The sequence below is a fragment of the Macaca nemestrina genome, chromosome 5, assembly GCF_043159975.1.
Source record: "Macaca nemestrina isolate mMacNem1 chromosome 5, mMacNem.hap1, whole genome shotgun sequence".
NCBI lineage: Eukaryota > Metazoa > Chordata > Mammalia > Primates > Cercopithecidae > Macaca > Macaca nemestrina.
In genome coordinates, this window is record NC_092129.1 from 144,007,352 (window position 1) to 144,025,132 (window position 17,781).

Consider the following 17,781-nt stretch of genomic DNA (forward strand, 5'->3'; position numbering starts at 1 on the left):
GGAGAGGTGATATTTTTAGTGAGGACAGCACACACACACACACACACACACACACACACACACACACACACCTGGGAGCTTTTTCAAACTTTAAGTGCTCCTCCTGATTATGTTATGGCCCTAGGGGACTGTCCCTCCACGCACATCCCATCCCTGCCATAGTAACCCGGCAATTCATGGGAGGGCACCTGTCCTCAGGTGCCTTAGGGCTAAAAAAAGATTGAGAGCCACTAAATTAGAGGACAGAGTGTAGATCACTGCCAAGGTACTCACTGTGCAAGAGACCAAGCAAAGAACTTCGTGAACTCTAAATGTTCCTTGCTTCAAGGAACTCTGTGATGCAATACAGTTCATCAATCAGACATTCTACTGTCTGCCATCTCATCTACCATAAAAGCATAAAACATCCTCTTAGCAGCCAAAATAAATAACCCCAAGACCAAATAGAAAGTCCACACTGAAAAGTGATTGTGACTATTTATTGAGGCAATGGTACTATAGAAAGCATAAATGTAGCCTACCTAATCAGAAAAGCTCTGATAATAAAGAAGTGTAGAAGTAATGAGCACATAACCATGGAAATTAGGGGACGCCAGTGGAAGAAGAGATGTCAGCTACAGACAAAAATCATATTGTAGGACAGTAACGATGCCTCCAACCAAATAAATATGTTTTCAGGATGTGGTTAAAATCCAGAAACCAGAATAATAGTAAATATTTGGAGAACAAAAGGATACATTCCCAAACACGTAAGAAGACAGAAAAAGAGGTTTCTAGTGAGAAATTCTGAGGACACAGATGCAGACCTGGCCTAAGTAAGATGGAGCTTCTTACAATGGGTCACCAGCAGACACGACACAGAGCCAGCCTGTCATCTATGCCCCACAACTGCCCTTTCCAAGTTTTCCAGAGAACTCATAAACAGCTGTAATTGTTTGTTTGATACCCTTAATTGGCCTACTCAAGGACAAATTGACCTATCTTTTAGCTGCCAGTTAACCAGTTTACCCACCCACTGCCCCTAGAATGTGTCAACATAAACCATTGTTCCCAAACTACTATCGGCAGGGTTTTTTTAGCTTTCCCTCTCCCCACTCCCTTTCTCTTCTCTTTCTCTCTCTCTCTCTCTCTCTCTCTCTCTCTCTCTTTTGTGACAGGGCCTCACTTTACCACCTGGGCTCAGGTGCAGTGGCATGATCATAGCTCACTGCAGCTTTGACCTCCCAAGCTTGTGACCCTCCCACTTCAGCCTCCCAAGTAGGTAAGACTACAGGTGCATGCCACCAGCCTGGCTTATGTATTTATTTATTTATTTATTATTTTTATTTTTCGCAGAGACAAGGTCTTGTTATGTTGCTGAGACTGGTCTCATGGTACTGCCAAACAGTACCAGTACTCAAGCTCCTGGCTTCAAGTGATCATCCCACCTCAGCCTTCTGAGTAGCTGGGACAATAGGAATGTACCACCATGCATGGCTAATTTTTTTTATTTTTCAGTTTTAGAGACAGGGTCTCACTCTGTTGCTCAGGCTGGTCACAAACTCAATAATTCTTAAACTTGGTCTTTTGAGGTAATTTTCTATATGTTTGTTCCTCTTCATTCTTTTTCCTTTTGTCTCCTCTGCACATTTTCAAACAACCTGTCTGAGTTCAGTGATTCTTTCTTTGCTTGATCTGCTGTTGAGAACCTCTAGTAAGTTTTTTAGCTCAGCAAATGTATTTCTTAATTCCAAAATTTATGGGTTTTTTATCTCAATCTCTTTGTTAACCTTCTCTGATAAATTTCTGAATTGTTTTTCTGTGTTATCTTGGAGATCACTGAGTTTCCTTAAAACTGCTATTTCGAATTCTTGGTCAGAGGGTTCACATATTGCATTCTTATTAGGGTTAGTTGCTGGTTTCTTGCTTTGTCCTTTTGAAGAGGTCATGATCCTCTGTTTGTTATTGTTTCTTGTGAATGTATGTGTATGTCTTTGTGTTGAAGGATTAATTATTTACTCCAGTCTTCTCTGGCTGGTTTTGGTTTTTATTGGATATGTCTGCTTAGAGACTCTTTATAATTTACCTGTGGATTTTCTTTTCTTTTTCACTAGGTCACTGACTCATTTCCAGCACTAGATGTCAGCTTAAGCCTCGGTTTGCCTCAGTTCTAGTAATCAGATTGCTGCCCATCCAAAATGGGGGAAGTCCTAAAGGGATTATCCCAGCAGTGTGGAAATGCTGGATAGGGGTTCATGCCTAAGGGAACTGGGGAATGAGCTTCCTACAGCATGGTACTGCCAAACAGCAACTCTGATTTGGTGTCTTCTTTGGCCAAGTTACAGAGCAGAGCTTCCAGGACTGGGGATGGTAGTCCCATCTCCCTCCTTCGTCTCTGGCTATCCTCGGGGATATTTCTCCCTTTAGTACTGTTGATACTGCCTGTGGATTGAGGCAGGAACAGATCTCCTGCCATGGAACCCAAGATGGTAGGAAAGTTGGTTGTTCACTTCAATCTCACTTTGCCCATTAGAGAAACCATAAGACTGGGGGAAATTTTCCATTTGCCTGATGCCAGGCAGACTGGGGATAAGGAGTGTCATGCTATGGAAGTCCAATTCTCTTACCATCTGCTTAGAGGTTTTTTCACTTCTCTGTGGTACTAGAAATGATCTCATCCTTATATCTGAGTTTTGGGATATTGCTGGTGATAATCTTAACATCGTGTGTTTGTTTCCATTTTCTGGTGGTAAGGGAGAAGAAGCCAGCTTGCTTCTATGCCACCATTTTGAAACACAATGTCAGGGTGCATTTTTTAGCTTGGTAGGGTTTTAGGGCTGCACCTTAATGGTTAGCCCATTCACAGTAAAAATATTTGGTGGCAAGTCTAATGCTGGGCAGAATAGGTGTCCATCTGTGAAACAGCAGCCCAGGCATTCCTCTGACACTAGAGTGGGCTGTGATGATCAGCTGCGTTAGCTACACCTCTTCCAGTTCTCTGGAGAAGCCCCGCCTCTTGTCTTAAGAATACAACTTCACAGTGGATTGGATGAAAAAATATACATCATGGTATACTATGCAACCATAAAAAAAAATATGTCTTCTGAAGGAACATGAATGCAGCTAGAGGCCATTATCCTAAGTGAACTAACGCAGAAACAGAAAACCAAATACCTCATGTTCACACTTATAAGTAGGGACTAAACACTGGGTATACATGGACATAAAGATGAAAACAACAGACACTGGGGGTACAAGAGGGGGAAGGGAAGGATGGGGGTGATGGTTGAAAAACTACCTATTGGATACTATGCTCACTATCTGGGTGACAAGTTTAATCATACTCCAAACCTCAGCATCATGCAATAAACCTTTGTAAGAAATCTTCATATGTATCCCCTGAATCCAAAATAAAAGTTGAAAAAAAAAAGACTACTTCAAGCCACAAATACTCAACAACCAGAGCTAATGTAGCACCCCCTAGATATCTTGCCTGAAATCCAGCCAAGACAAGAATTCCTGAAGAATTCAGTCTCATTTGGAAGATAAAGTAACCTATATGAATCAATCAAGAATGTTAAATTGTGACGTTCTGCTGAAAAAGGAATTTAAAGAAGGAAGAGATAAATGTGGACAAAATAGACAGAGAGGATTTCATGGAGGATTTGAACATTAGTTGGCCTTAAAGGGTGAGTAGGAGTCAATAAGAAGCAGAGGGAAGAAATGTAAACAGAGAAGTAAAGAGGTAAACTATAAAAAGCTATGAACAGGCCAAATCAGGGAAAATTTGGCTGGGAAAAAAGAGTTTAGAACTACATCATATCATATTCATTATTCCAAAAGACCACAAACAGCAAGGATTCGGAATCTGTTAAAATAAGTAATAAATGTAGTTTTTATACAAGCAGACTTTTGTGACTGTGAACACTGACATACAGACTTTGTTTCTGTGAATACGAGTGTCTGTGAATACGAGTGTCTGTAAACACTGAAAATTGATAATCAGGGACTAATCCCTATTGTGTGTCAGAAAAAAATAAATTATAAATAATTTGTTATAGTTTAAATTTTGTTAAAATAGATCATATATCTAAGATTCCCAAAGAAATATATAAATACATGACCACTGCCATTTTGGAGAGATTTTGCTTAAGGAAATTGTAGAATCTTCCCTCTAATGAAATGCTGTAATTTGAGATGCATTTTCAACATGGTTTTTTTTTTTTTTTTTTTTTTTTTTTTTTTTTTTTTTTTTTTTTTTTTTTGAGACGGAGTCTCACGCTGTTGCCCAGGCTGGAGTGCAGTGGCGCGATCTCGGCTCACTGCAAGCTCCGCCTCCTGGGTTCACGCCATTCTCCTGCCTCAGCCTCCTGAGTAGCTAGGACTACAGGCGCCCGCCACCGCGCCCGGCTAATTTTTTTTTTGTATTTTTAGTAGAGACGGGGTTTCACTGTGGTCTCGATCTCCTGACCTTGTGATCCGCCCGCCTCGGCCTCCCAAAGTGCTGGGATTACAGGCTTGAGCCACCGCGCCCGGCTCAACATGGTTTTTGAGTGTCAAATATTCCTTAGCAGGTGACAAACTCTAAATACTAAAAGATCAACTTATGACTTCCAAAGAGTGATGCAATTATTTAATTTTAAATTAGAAAATGTATGCAACTACTTTATATAGAGGAATTCCTAAAAACTATAGCAAAAATGAAAAAATCTTACCAACTATGTGTATATATATAGATATTCTCTATATATGTATACACACACACATACACACAAGGTTGGTGGTTCACTGCAACATGTTTGTAATAGCAAAAACAAGCAAGAAAACACACAGACACACACACACTTTGGAAACAACCAAGATGTCCCTCAATGAAGGGCCCACTAATTGTTCTGTACTACCCTTGTTCAATAAAATTTTAATGTATCATTATTGATACAAAGAATGAGGAGGGCTATATATGCAGATATGTAAAACTCTCTAAGACATACTGTTACATATAAAAGCAAGATACATTGCATAACAACACCACCCCATAAATGTTTTAAAGTGGTGTATATGTGTACATATGGTATTTCATCAATTCTAAGATGCATACTTTAAGAAGGTTTAATCTGCAGCATTTTTTTGTTTCTCAGCACTTTTTTCTTTATGCAGTTACATAAAATACCTAATTTGCATGTATAGAATTGCAAAAAAAAATTGTACTCAGTAATAGTTTAGATTTGATAAAGTGCATTATAAGCTTTCTAGGGAGAATACACAATAAATTATTAACAAGAATCACTCTGAGTGAAAGAGATTGAAGAAGGGAAGTAGAAGAAGAATTTTTACTTTCCAATTTTCTAACTTTCGGTATGGTTCTTTTCTAAAAAAAAAAAAATCATGTGTACATTTTAGTTGTATTATATGTGTGCATATCATATATAGTAACATCCATGACCAGCCTGGGCAACATGGAGAAACCCAGTCTTGACAGTAAATGGAAAAAATTAGCCAGGCGTGGTGGCATGCACCTGTAGTCCCAGCTACTTGGAGGGCTGAGGAGGGAGGATAGCTTGAGCCCAGGAGGTCAAGGCTGCAGTGAGCCAAGATGGTGCCACTGCACTCCAGTCTGGGTGACAGAGTGAGAACCTGTCTTAAAAATAAATAAATAAAAAAAATTAGGACCTAAAATTCCCTACAAATCTACCCCCAAGCATTCACATTCTGCTGACCCATAGAGCACGGAGTGAATGTGGCATCAATACTTGTTCACTTTCTCTGGGTCCTTCTCTCCTTCACAGACAACTTGCTCTGTTGTGCAGGCTGGAGTACAGTCATGCGAGCACGGCTTATTGCAGTTCTTACCTTCTGGGCTCAAACGATCCTCTTACTTCAGCCTCCCGAGTAGGACTAAAGGCATACGCAATCACATTTGGCTGTTCTCTTTTGGTTTGGGTTTTGGTTTTTCTGTAGAGATGGGATCTCACTATGCGGCCCAGGCTGGATGCAATCATTTTCAATTCCCACCATCCGTTCTCCTTAAGTTTAATTTTAAGGATTCAGTGAACTTCCACAAAGTCATCCCTGGTTATTTTCAGGAGCATTCCCAGGTGTTGGACTCCTCCACACCTAGGAATACTACAGTAAGTGAGCAAGTTGCATACCTGTGTGCTGGGTACAGCCAATTCAACCACCCCCTTTTCTCCTGCACCCGTTTCTGTAACCCTGTCCCAAATGCATTAGTTCATTCAACAATATTGAGCATCTTCTGCATGTGTGGCCACTGTGGCTACATAAAAGACTAAGGACTTCTCCAAAGCAAAATGCACAATCAAATCGGTGTGACAGACTATTGAATACAACACAAGATGGACAAGATGGTCAATGTCAATGACAAGTGAATTAACAAAAGGCTAAGGGAGCTCAGCAGGCAGCAAAACTTCTGGAAAAACAAAACTTGACAGAGAAGGTACCACACGAGTCGAGTCTAAAGAAGAGTTGTCAGGAGAAGATGGGAGAGAGAAACATTCTAGGCAGAAGGTGGGGACAGTGGGGTACAAAAGCAGAGAAGCAAAAACAGACACAACTAGCTTGGGAAAAGTGGTAAATTCAGTGATGACACTTTTGGGCTAGAGGGGAATGAGCAGGGTAGAGGAACGGGAAATAAGCCTGGAGGGATAGGTATTTTTTTGTTTTATTTTTGAATTTTTAAAAATATATAGGTGTATGGCTGGGTGGGGTGACTCACGCCTGTAATCCCAGAACTTTGGGACGCCGAGGTGGGCGTATCACAAAGTCAGGAGATCGAGACCATCCTGGCTAACACTGTGAAACCCCGTCTCTACTAAAAATACAAAACAAAACAAAAAAATTAGCTGGGCGTGGTGGCGGGCGCCTGTAGTCCCAGCTACTCGGGAGGCTGAGGCAGGAGAATGGCTTGAACCTGGGAGGCAGAGATTGCAGTGAGCTGAGATTGCGCCACTGCGCTCCAACTTGGGTGACAGAGCGAGACTCCGTCTCAAAAATATCTATATAGTATATATGTATAATTTTTATTTTAATAGCTTTTGGGGTACAGGTGGGTATTTTTTACATGGATGCATTGGATAGTGGTGAAGTCTGCGATTTCAGGGTCATCCAGGTAGTGTACATTGTACGCGATATGTAGTTTTTTCATCCCTCACCCCCCTCCCACCCTTCCCCTTCTGAGTCTCCAAAGTCCACTATACCCCTGTGGATGCCTTTGCGCAGCAATAGCTTAGCTCCCACTCATAGTTGAGAACGTGCGGTATTTGATTTTCTATTCTCAAAACCGAGGGTGGGTGTGAAGTAACTTAGATGTCCAGTGAAGAGACTGACGAAGGGCAGTGACTCAGCTGGGGTTTTGAAGCAGGGGTTCCCTGAGTTCAACTAACAGAGGTGGAGGGCTGAACTGTAGCGTGGATTCCAGTCCTCTAAAAAGAAGGAAAGCGAGGCGGGGAACCCGGCTGCAGCAGGGCCTCCCGGGCAGGGGCCGGCCGCTCACAGCGCGCCCCGACCAGGCACTTACCAGCCGCTCCCCGGGCCCCGATGCTCCGACCACTCGGCCCACTGAGGCCGGCCTGAGCGGCTGCGCTGCTCCGGGGGAGCTGCTCCAGGGGTGCGGCCCGGAGCGAGGCTGACGGTTGGGAGTCCGAGACAGGCTCGCTCCGGGGCGCCGTTCCCTTCCGGAAGCAGCTGGAGGGACACGGGCAGCCCCCGCGTTCACCAATGAAGGACGCAGACACCGAGCCCAAGGACTGAAACGTTGTTTAGAGGGCCCCGGGCACTGAAGGGCGGCTTCCTGGAGATGGACATTTGGAGTGCGGTGCCAGGGGCTTGGGAGGATTCCCGCGTATTCGTGGAAATACGGAAATATATAACATAATGTTTTCCATGACCTTTACAATTTCTGAAGTTACTTAGTGTTTTCCTGGAGAACCTAAGAAATGTTTCCTGGTGAGTCAGTGTGTTCAGAAACCTGTGACTGATGAGAGAGAAAGATTCGGGGAGAAAACTGACTTCTCTCCCAAGTCCTCCTCCTCCCCTCTCCAGTACGTTTCTGCTTTTGCTGTAACTGCCGGACATGATGTGAGCGGTTCGTTTTTAGTTGGGTGTGTTAACCAAAGAAAAAAAATGTAGTCATTTAAATAGTTAAAATTAGTTGTATTCAGATGTCTTACTGAGGACTGCAATTCGGGAGAGTCAGAGACCTGTGAGACTGCTCCAAAGCTTAGATGGCATGTGATGGGAAGTGGCACCAGATGTGCTCAGCAGTTGCATCAAGTGAACTCAGCAGTTACATTTGAGCAAAATCTCATCAAGGGTGGGGTCCAAGGGTACATCTGGTTATAGATTATAAAGGCATAAACATTAATCCTATCAGTTATTATCCTATTATGTACAGGAAGAGGCATGAGTTAGGATCTTTGAACTTTTGCAAAAACAGATTCATGCAAGAGATGTCATCATCTTCAGCGGCATTCTTCCAGGGGCTGCACTTAGTCACTGAGTTAAGGGATTTGTGAAATTTGACTGCCAAAGATTCTCTGACATTCTGCTGGCAAGCAGAATGAGCAAATATAGCTTCTTACATAAACTATTTTGTCTCACCGGTGTGAAAGTCAGTCTTTGAATGTTGAGCAGATCAATGTGAAATGAGAACGGAAAGGTCTGTCAACTAAAAAAAAAAAAACAACAATTAATATAAAAAATCACAAATTAAATAAACCATAATCCATCCATATTAATAGACATTACTCAGTGATTATACAATATAAGCTTATGGGGGCAAGGGATTCCTGCATATCCCTGCTGAGTATGCCAAAATGCAAGACCTACCTGCCCTCTAACTCTGAGCCACTTCCTTCACTGATCTGTAAGCAACTAAGTAGGCTACAGCAATCAAGGCATGAGAAGGCACAATTGCTCACTTCCCAGGGGAAAGGGACTAGCTTGTTTGCTGCTCCATACGAAAGATGCTGAGCACTTAGCCCCAGATTCTTTACCTGCCTCCCAGTTCACTGCCTGCATCTGGACCCATGGGGTTGCCCAGTGGGACTTGGGTTTGGGGGAACTGGCCTCCCATATGATACTCCTGCCATTTGTTGGCCTACGGGTAATAAGTGCTCTCCCTCTTGTCCATCGAATCTCATTGTTTACTTTTCGCACTGATGGAGCTGGGGCAGGTTTTATACTTGCCATCTTTTCCTGTCTCTATTCTCTCTCTCTAGTCTCATATGGTAAGAAACAAAACAGAATAGCATATTCCTTAATAAAGAGCCTTAAATATATTCATTCATATGCTTTAACCTGCAAATGCCTCTTTTGAAAATACATTCCTAAGAAATAATACTAAATATGGAAAGAGCTTTGGTTCTATAGATGCTTTGCTGTATTAGGTTTGTAGCACTGTGATCCATGCAATAGTTTCATTAACTCTGGCAGAAAACTAGCTTCATGGAATACTGCCAAATGATAGCACTCCTGAGAATGCCTGAGATATAGGAAAACTGTACCTTCCGCAGAGTTCTCTTGAGGCTTAACAGAAAGTAAACCCCATGCAGCACTTATATAAGACATTAAGTGCCCACGATCCTGAGTATTTAGTGTCCCTGAAAATACAATAAGGGAACACATATAAAAACACTTAGCACAGTAGTACATGGTAATGGCTAAATCAATGCTAGCTGTTATTTGTAGTAGTTTAGTATTAGTGTGTGTAGTGAAGAAAAATACTGAACTGGTAATCAGGGAAACTGAGTCCTATAACTGTGCTACTCAACAAATAACTGTTTAGTTGACTAACCTTCAGATTGTGAAACTGCTCTATGACTGGATGTCCTCATCTGTAAAAAGAAATGGGGGAGTTGTGATAATCTCTAAGTTCCCTTCCAGTTCAAAAAATGTCTAACTCTATGATGAGTTTGGTTTCAAGCCTCATCGATTGAGAGGAAGATAATACTATTGACTGAAATAAAAATGTCAAAACAACCAACTGGAAATGTCTAGGTGTTGTAGAGAATATGCAGTTAAGGTGCACAGATTATCAATATTTGTTATGTTATAATTGTCCTAAAGTACCACATGATCATATTATCAAATAACAATTTAAGTAGCCAGTTATTCAAGTAAAACATATATAAATATTAAATAACTATCCACAGCTCATTTCTTTGAGCTTTTCTTGAAGGATTATCAGTTTGTGGCTGTAATGGCACATTTATATCTTGTTTAGTGTGGTCCATTCTACTTGAAAACAAAAATCTCTGCCAATGCAGAAAGCCAAAACACCTGACAGTAAGAACCTAAGCAACTGTGAACCCAAAAGTATCTGAGACAGGTCGCAATCAATTCAGAAAGTTTATTTTGCAAATATTTTGCTAAGGTTGAGGATGCACCCATGACATAGCCTCAGGAGGTTCTGATGACATGTGCCCAAGGTGGCCAGGTTACACCTTGCTTTTATATGTTTTAGGGACACATAATACATGGGGGTGGGCCTTCCAGGCCACAGGTAGATTTTAAAATCTTCTGATTAGCAATTGGTTGAAAGAGTTATTATCAATAGAAAGAAATGTGTGAATTACAATAAGGGGTTGTGGAGATCATGCAGTTGAAGGGTCCAAGTAGCAGGCTTCAGAGAAAACAGATAGTAAATGTTTCTTATCAGACTTAAAGAGTGTCCGATCAGTAATTCCAAGAGGGAGGAGGGTATAATGAGGCATGTCCGACCCCTCCTTCCATCATGGACTCCACTAGTTTTCAATCTATCTATTTTCCTATGGTTGGACATTTAGCTTTTATCGGTTTTTTCTTCCTATTTTTTTTTCTATTCAAACCATGTCTCTTATACATGTCTCATGGAGTGCAGACACAATAACCCTTTTCATACCCTTGGCTGAGAGGAGGGGTCCATTCAGATGGCTGTGGGGGGCGCAGGGGTTTACGATTTTATTTTTGGTTTACACAACTAATAAGATGTTGTCCATTAAGGAAAATAAATGTAATCATAAACGTATTCTAAACATATTCTCCGATTTCCTAATCTTAAATTATTACCAACGAAAATGAAAAGCCATGTATACGTCCCTTGTAATGGGTTGAATTGTGTACCCCCTACAAAATATGTCCAAGTCTTTTTTTTTTTTGAGACGGAGTCTCACTCTGTCACTCAGGCTAGAGTGCAATAGCACCATCTTGGCTCACTGCAACCTCCGTTTCCCTGGTTCAAGCAATTATTCTGTGTCAACCTCCCGAGTAGCTAGGACTACAGGTGCACAACATCACACCCAGCTAATTTTTGTATGTTTGTAGAGATGGGGTTTCACCATGTTGGCCAGGCTGGTCTTGAATTACTGACCTCAGGTGATCCGTCCACCTTGGCCTCCCAAAGTGCTGGGATTACAGGCGTGAGCCACCGCGCCTGGCCAATATGTCCAAGTCTTAATTACCATGACCTGTAAACGTGACCTTATTTGGAAAAAAAAAAATCTTTCAGATGTAATGAAGTGAAAAATCTCAAGGTGAAACTGTTGGAGTGATGAGAACCAACACCAGGCTGTGGGGGCTACAAAGTCCGGTGGAGTCAAAGGTCTAGCGGGAACCAGCCCCACCAGCAATGTGGATTCTCTTGCTTATCCCAGGTGGGTCAAATGGCTGAAAAAATAAAGACAGAGATGAGTTTGTGAAAGCTGGGTCTGGGGGGATCACCGCAATGTGGAGTCGCAATGTTACCCAAGCACTGGAATAGCCAGCATTTATTATCAGTTTACATGTGGGAGGGGGAGCAAGGGCAGTGAGCAGAGGGTGGTCTGATCATGGGGTGAGAGGATCACATGATTGTAGGGTGAGGTCCATAGTAAAGATATACAGATGTACGGAACTGTGAGTTCCAACCGCTAGTTGTGTGCATCAGCAATTTAATAGGGTCAGGCCTTAACTATAAATGATGTTTAACTTTAAGGTGGTTATCAGGATTGTGCAGTAGGCAACTAAGAACAGGACATGAAACCAGGTGACTGGTCTGACCACAATTCTACCTGGCCGAGGGGCCCCTGGGAAGGCCTAGGAGTGGTGGGAGAAGAAGAGCTTTACACCCTTATCTCGACCACTGAAGCTTTCACTTCCAAACAGACATCCCTTGTGCATCAGTTTATAGGCTCTCCATAAGGGCTGGATTCCTCTCCCAGGGCCTTAATAGAGATGCCTTCCTGAGAAAGGAATCTGGGTGATGTGTCACCTCCCATCCTAAACATCCCTCTATAGGCTCTCTGCAGGGGAAAGCACGTCACGTGCTGTTAACTCTCACTGGCAGCCAAACCTCATGGTGAGTGGCTCAGTCCTTCATTGTTGCTTTAATAACCTGATCACTGTTTTAACAATCAAACAATCATCATTGTACAAAAGCAAGCATTCTACTAGAAAAACAACACAGCAATTTAGAAAGTTATATGCAGTTCTTTTTTTCTTCTGATTTCATTCTGGAATTGCTTACACAAACACTTCCTTTAACTGTCCCTCCGTTTCTCCCCAGTCCAGGGTCCTGGGCTTTGCCCACACAAAGAAATGAGAAAAGACAAGTTAAGAATGCATAAGGTGGGTCCAGGGGGCAAACACTTGTATGGAGGCTGCGAAGGCCCTGAGCGCTCGGAGCCCACACTATTTATTGATGATCAAACAAAGAAGCAGGTGGTGAGGACGTGTGGATGTGGGGGTAAACAAGGGTGTGAGGACATAGGGGTAGAAAGGTAGCAGTGCATGAAGCATAGCTGTGACAGTTTAGCATTTTCTTTGACACATAGCATATGCTCTGCTGCTTGAGATAATGGAGAACATGTTTACGAGGCTGGGAGAGCAACCCCAAGTCTGTGCACATTCCAGAGGCCATGAGAGGTTTTATGCCCTGAGCCCTGGATTCCATCCAAGCCATGAGGGGTTTTATGCCCTGGGCTTAGATTTGTGGAGAGGCAGGGCAGCCTTCCACCCTTTGGCACAGAGCTTGGTGTTCCAAGGGCCACGAGGGGTTTTACACCCTGGACCCCGGACATTTTCCGAGACTCTTTTATATTATGACAGTTCTGCCTCAGCTCTTCTACTAATGTATCTCCCTTTCTTTTTTGCAAAACCGCCACAGTTATTATTGCTTGTTCTTGGCGGCGACTTTCTCTCCAGAGGCGACTTCCACATCTGCAGACTACATAAAGACAAACAACACAGATTGAAAGCACAATCTGTAGTCCCAGCTACTTGGGAAGCTAAGGCAGGAGAATGGCATGAACCTGGGAGGCGGAGCTTGCAGTAAGCCGAGATCGCACCACTGCACTCCAGCATGGGCAACAGAGTGAGACTCTGTCAAAAAAAAAAAATCACAATCATCATTGAAATCACAGAGCCTCCAAGTATCTTGATCCATTTTAGCAGGTTAATAGCTGCTAATCCGTCTGAAGCTCCTTCTAGCACTTCAGTTCCTGGCATTAGTGTCAGATGTACCTGAGAGGCTTGAAATACTTGTTTCTTCAGTTTTGCAATATCCCAAGATAAATTTCCAGTATGACCTGTCAAATGTCTCTTAACTTTTTCCCACTCATGCTCTGTTTCATTATACAGATGAGGAGTAATGTAAAAATCAGAGGTATTTCAATCACATTGCATTTGAATTTTACTTTTTAAACTTATAATATGATCTCCCATTCAATTCTCTGTCTGACAGAGATCGTTAATTTGGTTAACTATTTTTTTATTTATTTGAGTTTGAAAGTTCCATAATTTTGTGGAATGATTTTGCCACTTATTGACAAATGTAATAGTTTGTACAGATGAATGTAGAGCCACACCAGCCATTGCAGTAGTAGTAGTAACAGCAATAAGGCCAATTATAGCAACTATGAGAGCAACTATAAAATTTTTTGAATAGGATAAAAGTTTTCTAAGGATTTCAGTTACTATATCAATGGATGGAGATTCCTCCCATGGTCTATTTAAATACATGGGATCCAGACTCCTTCCCTGGCTTAAATTATTAGGATAGTCTGATTTTTGTTAAAAGTTGAATTAATGCAGGTAAACAAATGATATTCAGGGCATGAAATAAAGTGTGTATTTATGTCAAGAGTAACATTTCCTATTGCTAGCACAAAAGGTGGCCCGACCCAACTTTGAATCCAAAAAGTCCTGTTGGAAAGAAAAGAAATAATATATTTATTTTTACCTCCCTCCCCTTTATACTTGTTATATTTACCCTACCAAATTTTGATTGAACTTTGAGCCATAGCTAATTTCCATAATTCAGAATGGTCCTGTCCTATGTCAGGAGATAGTATTTTTGGACTGAGGTGACAATGCCAGTAGGACTCCACATGATAGGGACCTCAGTTTTTTGTCCGAATATATTGTGTACGATTTAATTGCCAACAGTTCCACTGGTTTATTACATTTGTTCTACAAGAAGGCTTTCTGGTGCAATTTTCTTTAAAGATCCCCTTAGGGTACTAATTAAAGACGATTCCATAGGAATTATTTTGTAGCACCTCAGCCTTACTTGCTATACAATTTTTCCAAGTTTAAACATCTGCATCTTTAAACTAAACTTTATTTTGTTTATATTTGAACTTATTCAGATGGAACTGCAGGGTTTTAGGATGGGAATGATTGTATTTTAAACTGTGCCCTGAAATCATATGCAAAGCAGCCCATGTTTATTTTGGGGGGGACTACTGCCAACCAGGCCTGTGTGTTCATCTATAAACATCCAACAGCAGGTCCCAGGCATATTGGGGGATAATTATATTCTATGGGTATATTTATTTTTATCTCTTCCTTTTTAGGATTCATTGGCCCTCGGCTATCTATGGGCTCAGGTATCCAGGTACTGTCGTTGGTATACACCTCAGTAACATGGTCCATCCAACTCACAGACCTAATTAAAGGAGGAAGTGGGACATATGCCCAATAAGTGAAATTCTGAGTTGCTCCTATGTAGGGAGGCTTACCATCATAGTGAGTACTGCCAGCATGGCCACCATCGGGTTACTAGTTGTCTTTAGTTTGTTCTGTGCTTTCAAGTTGTCCTTTGCCATCTGTGCCAACTTCTTGATTTGTCCCCATGTTGGAGAATTTGCCTGATGACTATTCTTGGTTTTCTCCTTCATCTCTGAGATGTTTATTTGTGCTATCACTCATATAGGGAGCTTTGGCTCTTCCCAGAGTCCTCTCTTCCTGCTGTAGCTCATGATAGATCTTCAGATGTTTGGTGGACACCCATACGGGCACCTGATTGTTACCTGGAGAGACATAAGCAAATCCTCTTCCCCATATAATTATCTGCCCTTTGATTAAGTTTAGTTAAAGGGCCAAGGAGGTTAGTATGTACTCTCATATGAGTGATATAGAAAGGGGAATGCCTTTGTTTTACTGCTTGCAGTAAAGAATGAAATAAAAGATTAAGTTGGTCATTAGTCACATTTTGAATTAAGGCACATTCAATATTTTGCATGGCTTGCACTACATAGGCTGAATCAGAAACAATGTTTACTGGCTGTTTACAAGTTTTTAACACTGTTATCACAGCCATAAGTTCAGCCCTTTGAGCAGAAGCAAAGTCAGTTTGAAAAACTTGTTGTTGAGGTCCCACAAATGAGGCTTTTCCATTACTAGATCCCTCAGTAAACACAGTAATGGCCCCTTCAATAGAAGTTTTTTGAATAATGGAAGGCAATATCCATGATGTTAATTTAAGAAATTGGAATATTTTGGATTTAGGATAATGATTATCAAGAACACCAATAAAACTGTCAAATTAACTTGCCATTCCTGGGAATTAATATAAATCTGCAGAATTTGTTGTTTATTTAATGGAACTATAATTTGATTTGGATCATATTTCATTAATTTTGTTGTGCACAGCTTTGCTTGTTTTATTAGTACAGCAATTTGATTTAAGTACAGAGTGAGCATTTTAGTTGTATTGTGAGGTAGAAAAAGCCACTCAACCAGATTATTCTATTGAACAATAACACCTCTAGGTGAATGTTTAGTAGGAAAAACTAAAAACTGCAATGTCTGCATAGGGTCAAATTGTTTTACTTGTACTTGTTGAATTTTCCTTTTAATTAATTGAATTTTCTCTAATTCCTCTTTGGACAAAAAGGGTTTACTGTTAAGATTAGAATTACCTCGTAAGGTAGAAAAGAGGTGAGACATGGCATAGGTAGGAATGCCTAATGTGGGATGAATTTAATTAATGTCTCCTAATAATTTTTGAAAATCTTTTAGAGTTTTAAAATTATTTTTTTCTAATTTGAACCTTTTGAGGCTTAATAGTATTTTGTTCTACTTTAATTTCTAAATATTGAAAGGGAGTAGAAGTTTGGATTTTACTGGGGGGCTATGATTAACCCTGCTGGAGTTACAGCCTTTTCTAACTGTTTGTAGCATAGCATTAATTCCTCCATAGTTTCAGTTACACATAAAATATCATCCGTGTAATAGATTAACATAACATTTTTCGAATTGTTCTCTAACTGGCTTAATAGCTTTTCCAACATAAGTTTGACAAATAGTCGGGCTATTTAATATGCCTTGTGGTAATACTTTCCAATGGTATCCATCTGCTGGTTCTTTGTTATTTACAGCAGGAACAGTAAAAGCAAGTTTTTCATAATCTTGAGTAGCTAAAGGAATGGCAAAGAAGCAATCTTTTAAATCTATTACTATGAGAGGCCAGTATTTTGGGATCATTGTTGGAGAGGGCAGCCCTGGTTGCAGTGCGCCCATGGGTTGAATTACAGCATTAATGGCCCTCAAATCTGTTAACATTCTCCATTTCCCTGATTTTTGCTCAATAACAAACAAAGGAGAATTCCAAGGGGAGAAAACAGGCTTTAGATGTCCCTTTTGCAATTGTTCCTGCACCAATTTTTTTAAAGTCTCCAGTTTTTCCTGTTTCAGTGGCGATTACTCCACCCAAACCAGCTTGGCAGTTAACCAAAAGAGGAATGGGAGCCGGAGGCTCAGCAATGGCTGCTCCTAAAAATGATACCCTAATCTAGTTCAATCTGTTCGCCCTTTTAGTTCTAAAGGTTCTGGTTGGCCATTTTCATTTTTTCCCAGTCCATTCCCTAGGAGATATCCCATTTTTCTCATCATTTGTTTACTGTTATTACTATACTGATCCATAGGAATGATATTTCAGCCCCCCATTGTTGTAATAAGTCTTTACCCCACAGATTGACAGGAATAGGTATAATAATAGGTTAATTATCCCTTCTTGGCCATTTGGCCCTTGGCATGGCAAAATTAAAGAACTTTGAAAAACTTCTGATGCAGCTACTACTCCAATAATACCAACGGATGGCTTTTGTTTGGGCCAGTGTCAGGACCATTGAATTAAAGCAATAATAGAAACATCAGCTCCAGTATTTACTAACCCTTCAAAGTCTTTTCCTTGAATGGTTACTGTACACATAGGTCTCTTATCAGACACTCGATTAACCCAATATACAGCTTTTCCTGCTGGATTCGTACTACCAAAGCCTCCTATTCTTTTTACTGTGCTGCTCCCCAGTTTTGCATAAGGTAACAGTAACAACTGAGCAATTCTTTCTCCTGGGGAAGCAGATCATGGAGTTGAGGAACTAATAACCAGTTGAATTTCTCCAGTATAATCAGAATCAATTAATTCCTGTATGTACAGTGACACCTCTTAAATTTAAACTAGATCTTCCAAGCAATAGACCAACTGTTCCTGAGGGTAAAGGGCCCCTAACTCCCATGGGGACCTTTTTTGGTGGCTCCCCAGGA

At 41.1% G+C, this 17,781-nt stretch overlaps 1 protein-coding gene and 1 long non-coding RNA gene across 4 annotated transcripts in view; one reads left to right on the forward strand and one right to left on the reverse strand.

The window, feature by feature from the left end:
* LOC105474557 (dynein axonemal heavy chain 8) overlaps positions 1-7,616 on the reverse strand; it is a 316,668-nt gene extending 309,052 nt beyond the window's left edge. Inside the window, exon 1 of one of the 3 annotated variants that reach the window (XM_011729344.2) lies at positions 7,514-7,616. The gene's annotated coding sequence lies outside the window, so the exon portion shown is untranslated. Of the gene's footprint in view, positions 1-71; positions 87-273; positions 339-7,513 lie in introns of those variants that run through there. The other 2 variants (XM_011729345.2, XM_011729346.2) reach the window with 2 other exon arrangements.
* A 130-nt stretch (positions 7,617-7,746) lies between these two features.
* Positions 7,747-14,824, forward strand: LOC139363411 (uncharacterized). Its single transcript, XR_011623774.1, has 3 exons — positions 7,747-7,941; positions 11,483-11,627; positions 14,808-14,824. It is a non-coding gene; the product is annotated as an uncharacterized lncRNA (long non-coding RNA).
* The last annotated feature ends 2,957 nt before the right edge of the window (positions 14,825-17,781 follow it).